The 21,099-nt window shown below is 43.8% G+C and overlaps 1 protein-coding gene across 12 annotated transcripts in view; it reads left to right on the top strand.

The window, feature by feature from the left end:
- Window positions 1–8,254, top strand: part of LOC135103765 (uncharacterized) — a 78,801-nt gene extending 70,547 nt beyond the window's left edge. For 11 of the 12 annotated variants that reach the window (XM_064010467.1, XM_064010466.1, XM_064010464.1 and 8 more), the window contains one exon: window positions 5,707–8,254. The gene's annotated coding sequence lies outside the window, so the exon portion shown is untranslated. Of the gene's footprint in view, window positions 1–3,651; window positions 4,742–5,706 lie in introns of all 12 variants that reach the window. The other variant, XM_064010465.1, reaches the window with a different exon arrangement.
- Window positions 8,255–21,099: the final 12,845 nt, after the last annotated feature.

The following is a 21,099-nucleotide window of genomic DNA, read 5'->3' as shown; positions in this document are numbered from 1 at the left end:
TGGTGTTGCTGTTAGGAAGGTAGTGTTTCGATCATTAATGTGTTGTGAAATATGCTTGTTGCTTGTATATAGTAGGTATTGTATATACAGTAAGGATGAAATAGAGTGAGTGAATGAGTGTGTGTTGCTTATTTGATGCTTGTAGGAAGTGGTTTTCGTGATGGTAAGTGTGTCAGTGTGTGATCTGTTTGTTGCTTGTAAATAGTAGGCCTTGTATGTAAAGTGACGGTGAAACACGTGTAGAGCAAGAGTGAGTGAGAGTGGAATTGTTTACCTGATGCTTGTAGATAATCCGTGCACAGAGATGATGACTATGCTGAAAGTGAGAGTGAGTGGTACAAGTCGCGGGGCATTTTCCAGACGCGGACCTCCTTCTCCTCCTCCGCCGCCTCCTCCTCCCCCTCCTCCTCCTCCTCCTCGTAACCACAGAAAGAGAAAGTAATAAATCTCCCACAAGTACGAGAGGAAAGACGTGGACGGCGCCTTGTAAATGTGACGTTATCTTGACTGACTCTCTTTGCATCACGCCACTCATCATTAGGTGACTTCCCTGTGTGTGTATGTGTGTGTGTGTGTGTGTGTGTGTGTGTGTGTGTGTGTGTGTGTGTGTGTGTGTGTGTGTGTGTGTGTGTGTGTGTGTGTGTGTGTGTGTGTGGTGTGTGTGTGTGTATGTGACCACCTTTCCTGTTCGTGCGCTTCTGCCTCGAGACAAGAAGGTCCAGTGGTCTTTACAAGCGTCCGGCCTAACTTGGCATCTTGGGTGCTACACTTTCTGGCCCAAAGAACAAGGTGAGGCCACAGATCATCTTCTCATTTAAACTTCCACGTGCTGCTGTGAACAAAACACACCTGACCCCGATACCAAGCAGAAGCAGTGGCCCCGATAACAGCATCGCCATCATCACAACCATCAGGAGCAAAAGTAGCAGGTGCTGTGGACAGTAGAAGAGCAGCTTTTTGCCCTTAGCCTCCCCGGTCAGGCCGCCTCGCACTCCCCGACTTGATCAACAGGTAGAAAAGAAAAAAAAAAAAGGTTTGCGATTCATGCACTCAACTGCACACAACAATAGCGGCGGGATGCCGTGTGACGGCAATCCCTGCGGCGAACTGATCCTCGGCGCTGCAAAGGAACTATCGTCAAGGCAAATCAGCACAACACACGTTAAAAAGGAATTACCGTAAATCAAGAGGTACTCCATGTAATGCTAATCGTTACACAACACACAAAATAATAGTGGGATGGTTTTACACTTGCTATACTCACGCGCGGAAAGGAAATAACTCAAGTTATCGTCACTACAGATCATCAATTATCGTAAATGAAAAGGCACTTCACATTAAGTTGCCGTTACATATCACAAGAAAGAATTAGTGACGTGACTTACGCTTTACAACACTCGCACGTCGAAAGGAACTTACCGTCACTGCAAATCCCCACAACAACGCAGAGAAAAGAAATGACCATAAATAAGAAGATACGCCATATAAGATACTATGACGCAATACACATAAATAGTAGCATGACTTACGACTTGCCATACCCACACGATGACAGGCATGGACTCAGATAAGCAGGAAGAGCATATGAGGACGACATAACGCAACAAGAGAAAGAGAGAGTAAAAAAAAAAGAAAAAAAAAAGGTAGCATGATGTTTGATAAGCCTTGCACACTTCGAGAAAAAAATGACACAAATAAACAGGAATAAAATATAAGGATGACATTACGCAACAAGAAGAGAGAGAGAGAGAGAGAGAGAGAGAGAGAGAGAGAGAGAGAGATGAGAGAGAGAGAGAGAGAGAGAGAGAGAGAGAGAGAGAGAGAGAGAGAGAAAGTAAAAAAAAAAAAAAGTAGTGACGCCAGACTTGCTTCCTTTTTTACAAACATCTTTACCTCGTGGACTCAGACTTTGGAATGTGGCCAGATGATGATAAGACATACAGAGGGAGACCTTTCACGCCTCCACACCCAACACTCGCCCTCCCGTCCCGCACCACCCGCTGCCAGGTCACGAGAAACGATGATAATAATCCCACTAAGACGCAGCCTGGCTTCTATTTAACCTGTTCCTACAAGACTCACCAACTTCTGCTTTCCTCCTTCTGCCTTGATTCCACCGCCCCTCCCGTCTCTCTCCGTCCCGACCCCGTGTCTACCCAGCCTGGCCATTACTTCATCTTGTAGATAATTGAGGTGGAAAAAAAATAAAGTGATTGGAGGGAATGACACAGCAGAGAAAACAACATCATAGCAGCAGCCTGGCGGACACACACCTTTGGAAGATCGTGCTGTAGTGTTTTTCTTTTTTCTCTTTTTTTTTTTACGTCTTTCTTCTTCCTTCACTTTCATCTGTATCTTTTTTCGATCTTTTTGTGTGTCGGTGAGCGAGGCTGACACGGAAAAAGATATATTTTAACGTCACTGCAGTCACCCAGAGTTACGTGTGTGTGTGTGTGTGTGTGTGTGTGTGTGTGTGTGTGTGTGTGTGTGCTATCATCGTGCCTGCTATCACCCACTCGTGAGAACACAATTACCATCACCGAGTCTCTGCGTGTGAAAGCAAGGAGAGCAATCCCGTCCACCGTCCTTCTTTTTCTATCTACTCATACTTATTCTTTTATTTGTTTCCTGCTGCCTGACTCGCGTGACGCCCCAACGAGACCAGACACGGCGCCCCCTTTCACTCTAACTACTCCGTCTCGGAAAGCCAGGCCATGTTGATTAAGAGTGTTTCGATGATTTTTAAAGGAACAACTAAACTGGTATTCAATAATAACCTGATAAAAGCAAGCAGTAGGTGCTATTCGCTTTTTTTTTTTTATTAATATGTCAAGCAAAATTAGATCACGTAAAGAAAGTCGCGAAGATATTTGGACGGATCATTTGACTTGCTTCCGATAACAGCATGATAAAAAGGAATCTGCAGGAGTTATGCCCTTTCATACTGGGATGTCTCGTAAAGTTAGATCACGTTAAGAAAGTTACGCTGATATTTTAGTGGAATAATAACATTCCGCCTCGAATATAGAATGGGAGTTTTTATGTAAGAGGGTTTAAGAAAGGGAGAAAACAAAAGCCCCACTGAAGATACCAGTCTCTGAAGAATAAGGCCAGAGGAATCAAACAAAAAAAATTTAAGGATGGTTACATAAGATTTTTTTTATATTTATGAATCAGCCAAACACCATGAAGTGACATAAGTAAGGCGAGGAATTAAACACAACTAGTCACTGTGGCTCTTCATCAGGAGTTGTACAGCGAAGTGACAGAAGTAAGACAAGTGGTACGAAGGATCAAGGGAAGTGTTAAATGGAGGAGCGAAGCGTTAACTGGAGGAGGGAAGCGTTAGCTGGAGGAGAGAGACGTTAACTGAAGGGAAATAAACGTTAACTAAAGGAGGAAAGGCTTAATTGAAGAAGAGACGTGTTAACTGAAGGAGGAAAGTGTTATCTGAAGGAGAAAAGGGTTAACTGAAGGAAAGAAACGACAACTGAAGGAGGGAAGCGTTTATTGAAGGAGGAGGAAAGGCGATAACTAAAGGAGAAAGATGCCATGAAGGAGGGGAAGCATTAACTGAACCAAAACTCACTACTACCCAACCACCTCTTCGTCAGGAGTAATATAACGTTGTGGCGCACGTCTCCCCCACAGCACCAGTGATAAGTGACCACCCCAGCCACACCACCACCACCACCACCACCACCACCCCAGCCACAGCCACAGCCGCATCTTCCCATTCCGTCACCACCGCCTCCTCTCCCTCCCTCAAGCAAAGCCTGCCTCGCCCCACCACTCCGCCAGATGCAAACAACCCTGTCAATGCTGATTATGTCTCTCTCTCTCTCTCTCTCTCTCTCTCTCTCTCTCTCTCTCTCTCTCTCTCTTGCTCGTTTTTTTTCACAATCAAGGGCAGGCACACAAAATAAAGAAAGAGAGAGAGAGAGAGAGAGAGAGAAAAAACAACCTATTCTCTATTATTCTTTCCTCTCTTATGCAAATTTCGGCAGCTTCTTCTTTCTCTTTGTTTATCTTTCTTTTGGTTTTCATGTTTTCTTTTTTTTTTTTTTCAATCTATTTTTGGTATTTTGTTTGTCTATCTGTGTTGTCTGTTTGTTTCCTTCTACATGCCTGTCTCTCTGTTTATTTCTTTCTGTTTTCCTTTCTCTCTCTCTCTCTCTCTCTCTCTCTCTCTTCTCTCTCTCTCTCTCTCTCTCTCTCTCTCTCTCTCTCTCTTCTTGCCTTTTACATAATCTTTCCTACTTTTCCTCCTTCTACTCCTCCTCCTCCTCCTCCTCTTCCTTATCCTCCTCAACTGACCTGACTTCAGTACCTTTCCTCTCACTGTGGCTGAAGCTTCCTACACATAAAAAAATGATAATCTCCCCAGATCCTGAACCTTTACAATATCCTTTAATTTCCCCACAGACATGAAAGAAAGATCAAATGTAAATAACTTCAGTAAAATCAACGGCAAACAAAGCAATGGAGTTTTTTTTTTTTACGTACGTGTTATCACCATTTAAGTGTACATTTGTTTTTTTTCTCTCTCCCCAGTGTTGTTGTAATAAATGAGTGAGGTTAATTTGGCTTCCACGCATATTTTGTTTGTATATAGTCGCACCTGCTAATTGGCGTGTGATAGTCCCTTCTCCACCTCCTGTTCTTGTTTTCTCTCTCTCTCTCTCTCCCAGTCCTCTCTCAGGCTCTATCTCTCAAGGCTACGCAGCTCCATAACAGACAGGTAAGTGGCGCAAGGTGTCACGTTGTACATGTTCGCCCCGCCATCACCTGTGCGCTGTGTGGCTTCCAGGCAGGTAATGGGCTTTAAAAGGTGTAGGTTCCTTACCACTCTAAGTATCAGTGTTCTGTCATTTTTTTTCTTTGTCTTCCTTCCTTCCTGTGTGCTGCCTGGGGATATCTTTTATAGATTCTTTTTTTTTCGTATTTTCTTTTTTTTCTCTTCTTTTCCCGCTTTCCTGCGTCTCTCATTTTACATAAAAAAAAAAAAAGATATTGAATCATATAGAGATTCAAAAAAGGGCCCGTTGTCTATTTCTCCTCCTCCTCCTCCTCTTCTTCTTCCTTCTCCTCCTCCTCCGTCACAAGTCCACTGCCGGGCAAAGACCTTCCCCAGCTTTCCCCATGAGTCACGGCACTGTGCCAATCTCTGCGGACAAACTTTCCTGTATCATCTCGTCGGCTCGTGTCCGGTTCTCCGCTGCGGTGTCTCCTCAGGTCTGGTCTCCTCAGCTTTTCTCTCCAACTGCTATCAGTTCCTCTACCCATACGTCCCTCACTTGCTCATCTCTTTTCATCAATTATCTGCATGCTTCGTCTTCAGTTGGAGTTTGCTCTCGCATCCACGTTAATCTTTCTTGTCTCAAAACTGTTCTTGTCATTGTTATCTGCATCAATGTCTGTGTGCTTCCATCTTGCGCCTCACTGTTCTAGCTTGTAGTCTACATGTTTCACAAAGCTGTAAATACGCAATGATTGTAGACTCGTGCATGAAGCATGCTGGATAAGAACCTGTCACGATTGTCAACTCTCTACCCATCATCTTTACTGATTTTAGTTTTGGCAGTTCTGTTGAATATTTTACTTTAAGATTTCAACTCGTGAGGTTGGCAAACTGTTCTCGTAACCCTTTATGTAGGGGTGAAGCATTGGCGGTGCACTGACTCGCCGCTCCCTGTCTCCCCGCAGCCCAAGTCGCAGTTCTTCAATAGCTCGGACGTAATGTTTCCGTGCGGCGTACGGCGGCTTCCCGGGACAGTCCCCACCTCGCCTCCAACATGGCGGCCTTCCAACACTGCCCACGCCCTGGCGGCTATGCAGGAGGAGTCGCCGCAGTACAAGGAATAACGCCGCCACGCTCCTAGGCTCCTAGGACCCTGCATGCCTGCCAGATTATTATGTTATGCTTTCACAAACCTGATGCCCTGTCTCTCGCCCGAACAGTAACCTCCATAGCGCACCACCCTACATTGTATCCCGGACACACAAAACAGTACGTGAGGGGAGGAAGAGACCGTGCATCCCGAGCCATCGCTGTACAGGGGGAGGCGCCGCGAGCAGCGCCTTGTGGTGTTCCCGGCGCCTTGTGTGTGGCTGGATCAGGCCACGCCCTGGTCCGCCTCACCTGATGGCTCATATTTTTATACGACAATTGTTTAGTTAAGACGTTCAATCAAATGTAACTTAGTTATCTTTATGGTGATTCTTGTGTCTGAGGTTTTTGTAACTTAGAGTAGGACCAGCAAGAACCAGTCACCGGAGCCACGCGCCGGGCAGGGAGCCACGCGTGGGCGGCGCGGCGTGCCAGCCTCCCACCGCGCCCCTCCACGCCCTGCCACCCGCCCAGCCCAGCCCTGCCCCGCCACACTGCCGCCCTGGACATGCTGCCCACGCCCATGCCGCCCACGCCTGGCTGCCTGCACCGCACCACCGCGTACTTCTGCAGCGGTATCCATTTCTTGGGGAGCAAATTCTTTTCATCACGTGATTGCTAAGCTTCAGTTTCCAAGGCTATCCAAATATTCATGTTGCTGCAAATTAGTTCCTCCAGTCACGCCGCAGCCCACCTTGTGCACCAGCCTGGCGGCGCCACGTCCTCCAGTGCCCCAAGACAAGCGGCGTGAGTCCCTGCCTGCACCTCGCTCCTTGGCCTCGCCCTCCAAACGTTGCCCGTGCGTGACTAACACGGACAACCCTTGCTTGCCTCGCTACTAACTCGGCTGAGGGATGAGTCACGGCTGCTACCTCAAACCCGCCGCGCTGCCTTGCTGTCCCATCCACCACCACCCCTCGTCCACACTCCCCTCAGAGTACGCGGGTCCAGAATGCTCATCGAAGTAGTTAGTGATAATCAGGATTAGGTGTAGAGGAGTATCCTAAGGGAGTGTGTACCAGGCGATGCCCTCACGACACGCTGCTGCCGCTCCTCTGGGACGGCACGCAGCTGTGAGTGTGTCTATGTCTCTCTCTCTCTCTGTGTGTGTGTGTGTGTGTGTGTGTGTGTGTGTGTGTGTGTGTGTGTGTGTGTGTGTGTGTGTGAGTGTGTGTGTGTGCGGTATGGTGCCTTTCACTCATGTCTGCCACAATTCTCCCTGCCCCGCGTGCTGCCGCCGCTCGGGAAGGTGCACGGTATTGCGCGGCTCACGGAGAATCACGGTGATTGTGTCTACTCTTAGGGCCTCGCGTCAGCATTCAGCGTGACGCGATGGCAAATACACATTACATTAGAATAGTGATAGTCGTAAGTGAAAAAAAAAAGAGCACATCAGTACTGCTCGGCCGAGGCTTCCCTCCACTCACATCGATGCCTCGCGTCCTGCACCTCGGGGGACCCTCGGCCTTTACTCTTGCCGCTGCGAGACTCACACGGCGCCTGGTGTCACGGGGCGCGGCGGTGACCCCCGAGCCCAGCCGGCGTCGTGGCTGCACGCCATTACTACTCTGTTCTGCCAAGACATCATCGCGTTGTTCTGAGGTGGTGGTGGTGGTGGTGGTGGTGGTGGTGGTGGTGGTGGTGGTGGTGGTAGTGGTAGTGGTAATGGTGGTGGTGGTGGTGGTGGCTACGTGTATTTCTAAACAAAATCAAATTATAAGATCATTATTTTAGTCATTATTTCGTAGCATATGTCGCGTGCCTTGTGCGCTGGTGACGGCGGCAGCCTGGCGGAGGGATGTCCAGTACTAGCGAGGTCGTTCCTCCTCACCATGGGTACTTGTGTTGGTCAGGAGCGAGGCGGTGGGCGGGTCACACCTCTCCTCCCATCATCGCCTGTCGCCTCGCAGGCTTCACATCACCACACCCTCATCCGCTTACTTTCCAATACTTTCCTTTAGTTTTGAGTATCAGTACATTCTAAGTGTTGTAACCTGTTTGTGAGCACACCTTGCGTCACCAGCAGCCGCCGGCGGTCAGTCGGGCCGGCCAGGTAAACAGTGGCGCTGATCCACTCCACGGCAGATAATGGTCCGAGTCACAGTCCAGTGAGGCGCCGCCGTGCTTCCGTGCGGCCACCGTGCAGCACAACAGTGGCGGGAGTGGCCAGAGCGGCGAGGGGCGTGCCGTGCGTGCATGCGTGTGTCTGTGTTGAGGCTGGACTTCGTGCCGTGGAGGGAGCAGCCCAGACAGGGACAGAGTGCGGGAGTGAGAGGCTGGGGCTGGGGTCTGGAGCCCTGCCGGTGAGCGCAGCACGCCACGACACCTGACGGAGGCGGCGCCAATAAAGACATGTCTCCTGAAGCCTTGTGTTGCTACCCTCCTGACACCACTGCCACAACACCAACCTGATTACCACCTGAAGGATCAACACTGACGCTCTCTCTCTCTCTCTCTCTCTCTCTCTCTCTCTCTCTCTCTCTCTCTCTCTCTCTCTCTCTCTCTCTCTCTCTCTCTCTCTCTCTCTCTTTCATCAACATAATCATTATCTTCTTGCCTTACTTCATTATTATTCTTCCTACATCCTCTTACTCGCCACCACTGTCACCACCGTCTTTGCCACCACCACCAACACTGTCACCACTACCACCACCACTCCACTGTCACCACCACCATCACTACAATCAGCAATCTCATCTCGTTTCCTTTTCACACCTTTCTCTTCCTCATCTTTGTCTCCCCTCCTTCCCTTTCTCCTCTCCTTAACTGACCTTCTGATCCTCCCTTTCTCTCCCTTTTCTCTCACAAATTTTTCATATCGTGTATCATCTCTTGAAATCCTCTCCTTTCACCTTTTTCCTCTCTTCATCTCCATGTCACTTATTTTTCTGCGCATTTCATTTGTTTTTTTCCTCTTTCCCCTTTGTTGGTCCTTCTGAGAACAACGTAGCCTCGAGGACCGCCAAAAGTGGAAAAAGGAGAAAGTAATAAGCAGGAAAAACGAAAGAAAGGAAGAAAAAAACTATATAACAAAAAGATAAGTCTTAGTTAAGATGTCATTGTATCTTTCTTTTTTCTTTTTTTCTTCCTGGAATTTACAATCTCATTTTTTTAACTTCTCATTGTTTATTTATCTTCTTCTTCTTCTTCTTCTTCTTCTTCTTCCCTGTTCTTCCTGATCATCTTCGCTTTCCCTTTCCCTCGTTCTTCTTTCTCCTTTCCTCTTGTTCTTCTTTCTTCTTTTCTTTTCTTTTCTTTCTTTCTTTCTTTCTTTCTTTCTTCTTGTTCTTCTTCTTCCTCCTCCTCTTCTTCTTCTTCTCCTTCTTCTTCTTTATTCATCTCTCGCACAATATTCTTTTCTATATTTTTCCTGTTATCTCCACATTCTTTTGTTATGGTTACGTTGTAATTCTCTCTCTCTCTCTCTCTCTCTCTCTCTCTCTCTCTCTCTCTCTCTCTCTCTCTCTCTCTCTCTCACCACAACTAGCTTCTCATTACAGCGATCAAAACAAAAGGCAAAACAAAACAAACATTACGAAGCACAAGATAGTCACGATGCAAGAACCTTCTTTACAACACTGCATTTTCCTCTTGTTATGCAAAAAAGACACAGTTACTTCATTATTACGTGAGTGTTAGCATAGGCGGGAAGAGGAACGAAAGGAGAGGGGCAGGCAGCTTAGAGTATACCCCGCCGCTCCAGCCGTAAACAATGATCTGACTGTTCTTTCGTTTCCTTCCTAAGTTGTGAAGGGAGAGGCGGTTAGGGCGATGTAAGTGGGGAGGGAGCTCATGCAAGTGATGTAGCATTGCACCTCGCCACGTACAGTCAGCTTGTGAAGGAGATTATAGTGGAAATTTGTCCTATTTCTCAGCGTAGAGTGAGATGAAAGGAAAACCTGAATATTAAGGAAAAATGTTAGATAATAAAATAAATAAATAAATAAATGAAGGAAGAATAAGAGTGAACGGTCAGGCGGTTAAGAAGCGGTATAAAAGGTAAGGTGGGATGATTTATGTGAGGGAGACAAGTAGACAAGAAGCGAAGAAAGATGATTATTAAGGAAGGAAATATTGAATAAAGAAAAATAAAAGACAGAAGGATGAAAGAGTGAACGGAAAGGCAGTTAAGAGGAGGAAGAAGGAAGATGTAGCGGCACACAGCAAGTAGTAAAGAAGAAGGTAGATGATTATTAAGGAAGAAAATATTAAATAGAAAACAAGGACACAAGGAAGAATAAAAGAAGGACAATATTTAATAGAAAGATAAAAAAAAGAGTAAAGAAGGAAACATATTAATAGTGAATATACATTAAACATAATGGAATAAGACAATTAAATTTAAAACAAATGCATACATATAAACAAAACTATCTGAGCAACTATCTAATTAGTGAAGTGTCAACTCAACTAGCTAATCAATTAATAATATTTATATAGTAACAAACTAATTATCTTATTAAATAGCTAACTGGACACTTACCTACCAAGCCAACCAGACAACTAACTGACAGACTGACTAACTAACCTACTGACAAATGAAATAGTAACTAATCAATTAACTAAAAGACAAATTATAACTAAATAATCGACAACCTATCTACTTTCCTCACAAATTACTAAATAACTGACTTACTAACTAACAAACAATCTAACTCAATCTCTCAATAAAATAAATAAACAAAGTTTTTCAAAGACGTTGCAACTTGAATAGAAAAAAAACAAAATATCCGACACACATTTCTTCTCTCCATGCAAGGCGAATTAAATCAACCACATTTTTTTTCTTTTCACACATTTTCCCATTGTGCCACTCGTCTGCCTCGGCCGTAATCTTTACCCTTTAAATGAGGTGGCTGTCCTCTGCCAGCATTCACACCACTCTAGAGAAGGAAAATGTTTACGTGGACACAAAAAAAAAGGGAAGGATAGAGAGAGAGAGGGAGGAGAGAGGAGGAAAATTTTGTCTTTTTCTAGGACACGAAAGTATAAGAACATGAAAAAAAAAAAAAAAAAAAATAAGGGAAGCTGCAAGAACCAATCAGGCCTACACGTGGCAGTCCTTGTATGAAACTTGCCTACCTGTTTCTGCCTATCACAGCCAACCATAATTTTTTCTGATCTTTTTTTTAAAGCTCCCGATTGACTCATAACTAACAACCTGATTGATGAGTCTGTTTCATTCATCTACCACTCTATTAGAGAAACAGTCTCTTCTTATCTCTTATAATTGTAACTTTATCAAGCTTGAAATCATGATTTATGCTGTAGTTCTATCTTGATTACTGACCTGGTTACATAACTGTTGCAAAATTGATACAAAACAAAGAGTATTTAAAAGTTGTAGGTGTTGATCAGAACTTTCTGTCGGTGATAAGACAAATTTTGTCTTTTCTAGATCACAGAACTCTCTCTCTCTCTCTCTCTCTCTCTCTCTCTCTCTCTCTCTCTCTCTCTCTCTCTCTCTCTCTCTCTCTCTCTCTCTCTATATATATATATATATATATATATAACTAGAAAAAAACGAGAAAGAAAGAAAAAAAGAAAGAGAAAGAAAAGGACAGCATGTAGTAGCACAAAAAATGAGTGTCTAAAAATTTGTAGGTGATGATAAAAAATGTCTGGGAGAAGATAATTTTTGTCTTTTCTACATAGATTACATAACTATTTGAAAGAATGTACTACAAGCAAGAAAAAGAAAAAAAAAGGTGTCAAAAAACTTATAGGTGATGACAAGAATTGTACAAAAGCAGTGAAAGATAAATTTTGTCTAAATTACAGAACTATTCAGATGATTGCAGTAAAAGGAATAAGAACAAAAAGAAGAAGAAGAAGAAGAAGAAAAAGAAGAAAAAGAAGAAGAAGAAGAAGAAGAAGCTGAAGAAGAAGCAGAAGCGGAAGTGGAAGCAGAAGAAGAAGAAGAAGAAGAAGAAGAAGAAGAAGAAGAAGAAGAAGAAGAAGAAGAAGAAGAAGAAGAAGAAGAAGAAGAAGAACAACAACAACAACAACAACAACAAGAACAAGAAGAAGAAGAACAACAACAACAACAACAACAACAACAACAACATCAACAACAACAGTAGCAGTACCAAAAACGAACATCTGAAAAAAAAAAAAAAAAAATAAATAAACAAATGAAGATAAGCATTGGCAACCAGTGCAAGGACGTCTACGAGTATATGTTCCTGGCACGAATGTCCTCCCTGTAGCCACTTCCCGGCCATCTCAGCACCATCAAGACGTTCAGGAGGCTGGTCAGGGCCGCCGGGAAGACGTGTAATAGTGCCACCTCCTGACGGGTAGGTGTTGTAACTGTGGGGGTACTGCGTTGTATATTTGCTTGTGGTTGTGTCCTTAGGCTTCAGTTGTTGTATTTGATTTGATTGCGTCTGGGTGTGTGTGTGTGTGTGTGTGTGTGTGTGTGTGTGTGTGTGTGTGTGTGTGTGTGTGTGTGTGTGTGTGTGTGTGTGTGTGTGTGTGTGTGTGTGTGTGTGTGTGTGTGTGTGTGTGTGTGTGTGTGTGTATGTGTGTGTGTGTGTGTCTGTGTGGGTAGTTTGGTTTGTGTGTGGGTGTGTGTAGGTGTGCTGTAATTTATCTGTCTATCTTTTTGTCGATTTATCAATACATCAATCAATCAGTCAGTCATTCAATCACTCAGTCAACCAATCTATCCGTCTATCTACCGTTCAGTCTGTTCATCTATCTAATCATCTATTTATCAAGCTACTTATCCATGTGCCTATCAATACGCTGCGGGTTCTTGGTCCTTGCTATGCTCTTTTCCTTACATCAGTTTCCACAAAAATGCTCCAGACCGAAAAAATAGAAAAAAAATAATGAAGAGAATAAATAAATAAACAAATCAGCATCGCACAACAATCTCTACATTAGCAGTTCTTCTTGGTCTTCGCTGTGCCCTCTTGACACAAAGCGGCTCATTAGTCCGTACATCAATTTCCATTCGATTTAAAGACACGAAATACACTGGATATTGCAGCATTATTACTCAGGCGGAAGAACAAAATACCACAAGAAAGTGAGATAAGCTGCAAGAGGCCATCATGCCTACACGAGGAAGACGAAGAGGCGAGGACACGGCAAAGATGTTAGAAGGAGGACGACTGTAGAGCCTTGACGAGTTAGACAGACACGTAGCGGCCATCAGACAGCAACGTGACGCCTCTTCATTGTTCCCTCTCATCTCCGCATGCCCGGCCTCTCCTTCCTCAGCCTTCTGTCTCTCTCAAGGCGCCCCCTGACACTCTCTTCCTCCCTCTTCTTCTTTCTACGTGTCTCTAATCCATTCACTTCCTTCACTTCTCCTCCAAAGCTTTCCGCCCACGTCCTCTTATTAACAATAGCTTAAGTGGAGGGTTCCTTTCTCTCTCTCTCTCTCTCTCTCTCTCTCTCTCTCTCTCTCTCTCTCTCTGGAAGCTCACATTGTTTCTTTTATCTGCGTTATTCCTGTCTGTAAAGAAAATGGAAGATGTGTTTTTTGAAATTCATCTAATTGTTTATTATTACAGATATTTTATTTTTTTCCTTTTATCATTTTTTTTTATTTGCTCTCTTTATTTCTCTTTTCTTTTTTAATCTCTTATCCTCCTTCACACTGCTTTATTTTCCTTTCATCTCCTTTTCTGTATGATTTTTCCTCTCTCTCTCTCTCTCTCTCTCTCTCTCTCTCTCTCTCTCTCTCTCTCTCTCTCTCTCTACAACACATTCAGTCCGCCGCCTTCTTTCCTTCGTTCCCACACATCTTTTAAAACTTTCACTGACCGCTAACTCTTCATCTATGCATTCATTATTTTTCCATTTGCCGTCGCGTCCTGTTTCCACCTGAAGTTCTCGTAAGTTTCCCCGTCAATGACTTCCTGTTCTGGCGCGTTTATTCTCTCGCATATTTGTTGGCGCGGCTTATTTAATTATTTATTCACTTATTTGTTAACTGACTTTCGTTCTTTGCTTTGGTTTGTTTGTTGGCAATGCGTTTTGTAATGCTGTGACTGTTGTTGTTGTTGTTGTTGTTGTTGTTGTTGTTGTTATTATTATTATTATTATTATTTATATCATTTTTATTATTATTATTATTATTATTATTATTATTATTATCATTATTATTGTTGATGTTGTTGTTATTACCATCATCGTTTCCATCTGTTTATTTTTATTAAGCAACCTAGAAGCCATACGCACACACCGGAGAGAGAGAGAGAGAGAGAGAGAGAGAGAGAGAGAGAGAGAGAGAGAGAGAGAGAGAGAGAGAGAGAGAGAGAGAGAGAGAGAGAGAGAGAGAGAGAGAGAGAGAGAGAGAGAGAGAGAGAGAGAGAGAGAGAGAGAGAGAGAGAGAGAGAGAGAGAGAGAGAGAGAGAGAGAGAGTAAATGGCATACAACATACATACATCTGATGAACAGCCGATCAATGCAAGCGTCCCTCAAGGAAGTGTACTCGGCCCTTTATCAAGGAACGTGTATCTCAATAACATCTGCAGTTGATTCCTGAGGCAAGAGTGTATGCAGACGCCTGTACCCTCACGCTCACCTGTGGGAGGCGCGAACACCGCCAGACAGTCGTCCGCATTAGCCAGGCACTGCAAAGTATCGCCTCGTGGTGCAGGAGGTGGCAAGTCCTCTTCGCCCCAAAGAAGACCCAAGCTGCTCTCATCTCGCGAAGACAGGATGCCATCGACTGAGACCAGCACCATATTCTCCTGAAAGGCAGGAGGACACGTCTCCAGGAGTCAGTCAACATCCTCGTTGTCGAGTTCTGCTCCAAAGTGACATTCACCAGCCATGTCAGGAAGGTTGCCAAAGATGCTGCCTGGAAACTGAGCTGTATCCGAAGTGTCGCTTCCCTTCTCGACGCTCAGGGAGTCAGCACACTGTACAAGGCACGAGTCCGCTCCCTGATGGAGTTTGCGCCACTCGCTTGGACCTCCTGCCTTCCATCATACCTCGGCGTACTTGACCGGGTTCAGGCCAATGCCCAGCGCCTGGTCGGATTGAAAGCCTCTGAAACAGCTACATCAGTCCTCCAACCCCTCCAGCAGCAGCGTGACGTGGCGGGCTTGTGCGTGATGTACAAGGTGCTCAGGATGCAACCCCGCCAACTGTCATCATTGCATCTCCACACACGGGCACCGCCATCCCACTCTACCTGAGCAGCCCACTACCTCAACCACCAGGTAGCTGTGCCATCTGCGAGGACGGAACGCTGCCTACGCTCCTTCCTCTCTCGCTACAGCAGATTTTGGAACTCCATGCTGCGCCAGACGGATCTTCACCTCACCAAGTCCCTGCAGGTCTTCAAATCATGTCTGGCTGCAGAAGGAACCACCTATGCAAATTTATAAATGCATCTCATTTTATTGTCTACTGTTTAACTTTCAACTTACAGGAGGAACCAAATATGAAAATCTATTTATACATATCTTTTTTTATTGCCTTTTTTTTTTATATGTAAAATTGCATGGCAGAGGGTTTAGTTCTTTTAGTAACTGCACAATAATAAAATGTGCAGATGACACAGTAATTATTGGTAAAATATCAAATGGTGAGTGTGATGAGTACTTAGATCAGGTTAACCCTGCTGTTGATTGGTGCAAATCGAATTTTCTAAAACTAAATGTAAAGAAAATCAAAGAAATGTTAACAGACTTCAGAATAAAAAACCGTCTTGTACCAGAACATATCACAACTGACGCAGAATCTGTAGAGAGGGTTGAACAATACAAATATTTGAATTTCATGAATGACTCTAAATTAAAAGGTAGCGCAAATACCAACATGGTGAAAAAATGTAATCAAAGGCTTCATTTTGTTCGCATCTTGAGAAATTTGCACATAGATAAAATAAATAATTAGCCTCTTCTACGAGTCAACTACAGAGTCAATAATAAGTTTTTCTTTAATCACTTGGTTTGGCAGATTAACATCTAAGGTTAAGAATGAACTTAAAAGGATTGTAAGGAAATCGAGGAAGTTAGTTACGCATTTCTCAAGTCCAGCAGAAGGTTAGCTCTGCCCACTCAACGCGCGGACAGATATAAGAAATCATTTGTACCAAAAACCGTTGTACTTTTTAATAATTTGAAAATATGAGTGTGTGTAATTAATTACTTGCGATAATGTGTGAAAGTGTGATGAGTCCTGTGATTGACTGTGTTTTTATTTGTAGCTGTAGAGACATTTTACATTCTTAAGTAATTTTACATTTCCAGTAACGATATATTTTTTGTAACTTATTGTAATATGGAGCTCTAGCCACAGAGTTTCAGTTTGTATGCATTGCTATGTTGCAAATTGACAATGAAAGTTATCTATCTATCTATCTATCTAAATAACTGATATACCTAATAACTGAATAATAAATAAATTAAATTTCATTTTGTAAAATGAGAGAGAGAGAGAGAGAGAGAGAGAGAGAGAGAGAGAGAGAGAGAGAGAGAGAGAGAGAGAGAGAGAGAGAGAGAGAGAGAGAGAGAGAGAATGCATTGTGAGCTTCTTCCACAAAAGAGAAAACGGAAAATTGTGTTGAGAGTGAAAGGAAATCTCCTTGGAGTGTTTATAGAGAAGATCTTGCCAGGTTTATCATCACCGTCAACACACAGATGGCGTTAACAGAGGAGGTGGTGGTGGTGGTGGTGGTGGTGGTAGTGGGGAGACAGCTAAGGTCGCCTATCGTTTCTTTTCTTTCTTTCTTTTTTTATTTATCTATTTTTTTTGTCAGCTTAACCTTCTACCTTTATGATCTCTTTGTTTGTGACTGTCATCTTAATTTTTTTCTCCTCCTCCTCTTCCTTCTCTCTCTTCCTCCTCCTCCTTTTCTGTACCATCCTGTCTCTCTCACTAATAGCGTGGAATATTTATCGAAACAGCCTTGTGGGGACCTCAGGGTCCGTTGCTGTTTGGATTTCCTTTGTATTCATTTGTATTCGTTCCCTCCTTTTCTCCTTAGACAGGTGAAAAATAGATAAATAGATAAATCGAGGGATGAATTGATAGTTGATAAATGGACGGACGGACAGACATACAGACTAATAGACAGACAGACAGACAGACAGACAGACAGACAGACAGACAGACAGAGAGACAAACAGACAGACAGACAGACAGACAGACAGACAGACAGACAGACAGACAGACAGACAGACAGACAAACAGACAGAGAGACAGACAGACAGACAGACAGACAGACAGACAGACAGACAGACAGACAGACAGATAGATATGAAAATAGATCATTCATTAACCTCAGCTTACAATTTTTCATATCCTTGCTAATTTATAACACACACACACACACACACACACACACACACACACACACACACACACACACACACACACACACCTTCCCGACCTTTACTTCCCTGACCTCCCAAGAACACGCGCACATTAATATTCTGAAACAAGACGAAAGGATGAGAGGAATGAAGGACGGAATGCTACAACTGAAACCTCCAGATGTTGGCACGCGAGGCGGCACATTAAAGATAGAATTACCGTCAAGAGAGAGAGAGAGAGAGAGAGAGAGAGAGAGAGAGAGAGAGAGAGAGAGAGAGAGAGAATCATTCACCTCTCAATGTCGTAATCCAACAAAATGAACATAAAAAGTAAAGAAAAAAAGAAAAAAAGGTGTTCAAGTGAAGTAGCGAGATAAAAAGAAAATTCAAGGTTTTACACAGGAGGAGAAAATATATGATTTCTGCGATGAAATATTGACATTATCAAATAGACAAAGAATTCTGGGAGGCAAGGACACGCGAAGGAAGCGCCGCGTTCCTTCGTAATGTAACCGTGAACAAGGAATTACAAAAGCTGAGAGGACGAGTGGGGATCTGAATGTCCTTGAAAAGAATCCAAACAAACACACACACAAAAAAAAAAAAGAAAAAAAGAAAAACTGTCTAATACACCCATCCACCCACACACCCACCCACCCACACACACACACACACACACACACACACACACTCATCCCATCCTCCTCTCCACCACACACACACTTCACACATACTTTCGTAACTACAGTTCTTAAGCGTTCGTTGTATGTAGCACAGTAACAATTCTCTCATTTCCCCTCTCTCTCTTGGTCCCTCTCACTCGTATCTTTTATATATGTACTAGAGGCAAGGTAACACTTTAATCTAGGCAATATCAAAACCATAAACTCCATCGTGACCTGAATGTGACTCTCTCTCTCTCTCTCTCTCTCTCTCTCTCTCTCTCTGGGCACAAGTAAATTTTCACTTTGCGCAGCGCCTTTTGTGGATTTCAGTCTCCGTGACCTTCCTTCCCTACACACGATAATTCTTCCCTACGTCAGTAACGCTTCACACTCCTGTCCTCTGTGGCGTGTCTGTCCTTTCTCTTGTCCTGTCCTCTCCTCCTGTGTATTTTCATCCTCGCTAGACGTGTTCTGGTGGTGGTGGTGGTGGTGGTGGTGAAAAACAAAAGAAAAAAAAAAGCAGGTAACTGGTAGATTATTTGAGCAGAGGAGTTAAGATCGAGCCGAAATAGTGGAGTTTCTTGCCTGGACCTGTTATGGTGTTTCTTCAAGTATTGCAGTGCCCAGATATAGCACAGCATCTCACCACGTATGGACAGCAAGAGTAAGGAGGTTCATTATGCTGCGCTATCTCACTACGAATAGTCAGCAGCAGTAAGAAGATTCATAATAGTCGCAGTACTAAGCAGCCTCATTATACTATCTCACCACACATAGGAATAGTAAAGAGATACATTACATTATCTCAGCCACACATAATAAACTCAATATACTTGCCACATCCTACTCTGCACTCACCCACTCACACACACACACACACACACACACACACACACACACACACACACACACACACACACACACACTCGCTCTTCATCTTCAGTGCACAGTAACTCCCTGAGGCTGCGCTACACTTCAAGTCGCCTCCAGGGACGTAAGCATTATCATTATTACCCGCGAGACAGAGACGTGGAGGCTACTGACGGAGGGACGGAGGAGGGAAGGAGGGTAATAGGGAAGGAGTGTTGCGTCACATCCGGAGACAAATAAGTACATGTTTTGACTTGATAATCAGCTGTTCTGGTTTCCTTTTTGTTGTGATCTCTCTCTCTCTCTCTCTCTCTCTCTCTCTCTCTCTCTCTCTCTCTCTCTCTCTCTCTCTCTCTCTCTCTCTCTCTCTCTCTCTCTCTCTCTCTTGATAAGTAAAAAATACGTGTCACCGTCTATTTTATGTTACTGCAAACGTGAAACGCTAACGTGGAGAAATTAGTGGTTATCTATCGAATGTTCAGGTGTGACTTCCTCCTTCTCCTCCTCCTCCTCCTCCTCCTCCTCCTTCTACTCCTCTTGCTCCTGCTACTCCTCCTCTTCCTCCTCATCCTACCACAGCCGCCCCCACAACGATCGCGTAGCATCCCATGTGTGTAGAAGAAAGAAAAAAAAAATAAAGAAAGAAAGAAAGAAAGAAAACTCCCTTCAGCATCACCAACACTAGAAGAATACCACCACCACCACCACCACCACCACCACCACCAACAACAACAACAACAAGAGAAAAAGAACAAGAACAAGAACAAGAACACCAATTTGCCAAAATAATGAAGGCCACTCATTTGCCTAAACCTGTTTGGACACGTTAATAAAAAAAAAAAAAAAAAGAGGGACTTGAAGCATAAATACCTGGAATCTACCAACATTTTACCCACTTTTTCCTTCCTCTCCCACTTTCCCTTTCTCTTCCCTTGCCAGCCATCGCAGGTGGGTAAACTAGAAAGCCGGCCACCTCAGTCATGGTCACTCGGTCTGGATATAAAAAGACGACACACACACACACACACACACACACACACACACACACACACACACACACACACACACAGAAACCTTTTACTTCCCACGGGCACAAGTTTGCTTACCTGTGCTGATTGATGCTAATTACACAGGTCAATTCATTCCTCCCCCTCTCCTCCTCCTCTTCCTCCTCTTCCTCCTCTTCCTCCTCCTCCTCCTTCACTCATTTTGATTCATCCAGTTTTTCTGTTACTGCAACCTACCTTATTAAACTTCCATATTTACTTTTATCAGACAGTCTAGCAGGGAGCAAAAGATCTGTTGCTGTTTATTTTCCTTAACATTCCTGCTTCTACTACTATTACTCACTCATTCGTCCCGCTACCGCATCCTCTCCTATTATACCTCTATTTTCTTTATCGAACAGCTTAATAGGGACCAGATGTGTTTTTGTTTATATTCTTCTGTATTCTTGCTTTTCATCATCATCATCATCATCATCATCACCATCATCATCATCAGGTTCTACAATTACAATGCACTACAGAAAACTTCCCCAAACTTTCCCCATTCATCTTGAGTGTTACATCATTGGGGCCGTAAGAACATAAGGGAATCGACACTAAATCAGAAGCTTACATGTGCAAGTCCCTGTATAAACCGGTGACAGTCCCTATATAGACCAATAGTAGACCCTTTATCTCTTAACAGGCTGTGGTGAAAGCTGCCAAGGTATTCTGGGAGGTCTTCATGTTTCTACTGATCATTTAGCAAAGGATTTTAAACCACTAGTGAAAGAAAAAAACACGACCATTGATATCCGCGGATGTAATGAGGCGTTTCATAATAAAGGTTGAGGTCTTATCTCTCCCTTTTCTTGTTCTGGGCCACACCTTGCCATCCTCTGCCGACACCCAACTTGTTAATCTATGCCTGTCACTCCTGCCCTGGTAACTAAACTATTTCTGCCACTCCTGCCCTCATAACTTACTAATCAATCCTTGCCACTCCTTCATAACTTGCTAATCTATCCATGCCACTCCTTCTCTAATAACTAATCTACTCGTGTCTCGCCTTCCGTAAACAACTTGCTAACTTATGCCTGCTACTCTTGCCTTAATAACCAAACTATTTCTACCACTCCTCTCCTAGTAACTAAACTATCCCTGCCACTCTTTCATAACTTCTTAATACATCCCTGTCACTCCTTCCGTCAAGAGTCCTGTGGCAAGGATTCTCGCGCCTCACGCCTCAACGATCATAAAAAAAAAATAAAAAAAATGGTGGGTGACTAGCAATATGTTAGTCTATAATTTCTACTATCCAAGGACGCACGGGGAAGGAAAGTAGGCAGGCAGTGCAGGAAGATGTGACGGGAGGGATCTGCAGGACTCAGTACATAGATCGT

Source organism: Scylla paramamosain, chromosome 9 (assembly GCF_035594125.1).
Source record: "Scylla paramamosain isolate STU-SP2022 chromosome 9, ASM3559412v1, whole genome shotgun sequence".
NCBI classification, from domain to species: domain Eukaryota; kingdom Metazoa; phylum Arthropoda; class Malacostraca; order Decapoda; family Portunidae; genus Scylla; species Scylla paramamosain.
This window is presented reverse-complemented; position numbering and strand designations above follow the sequence as displayed.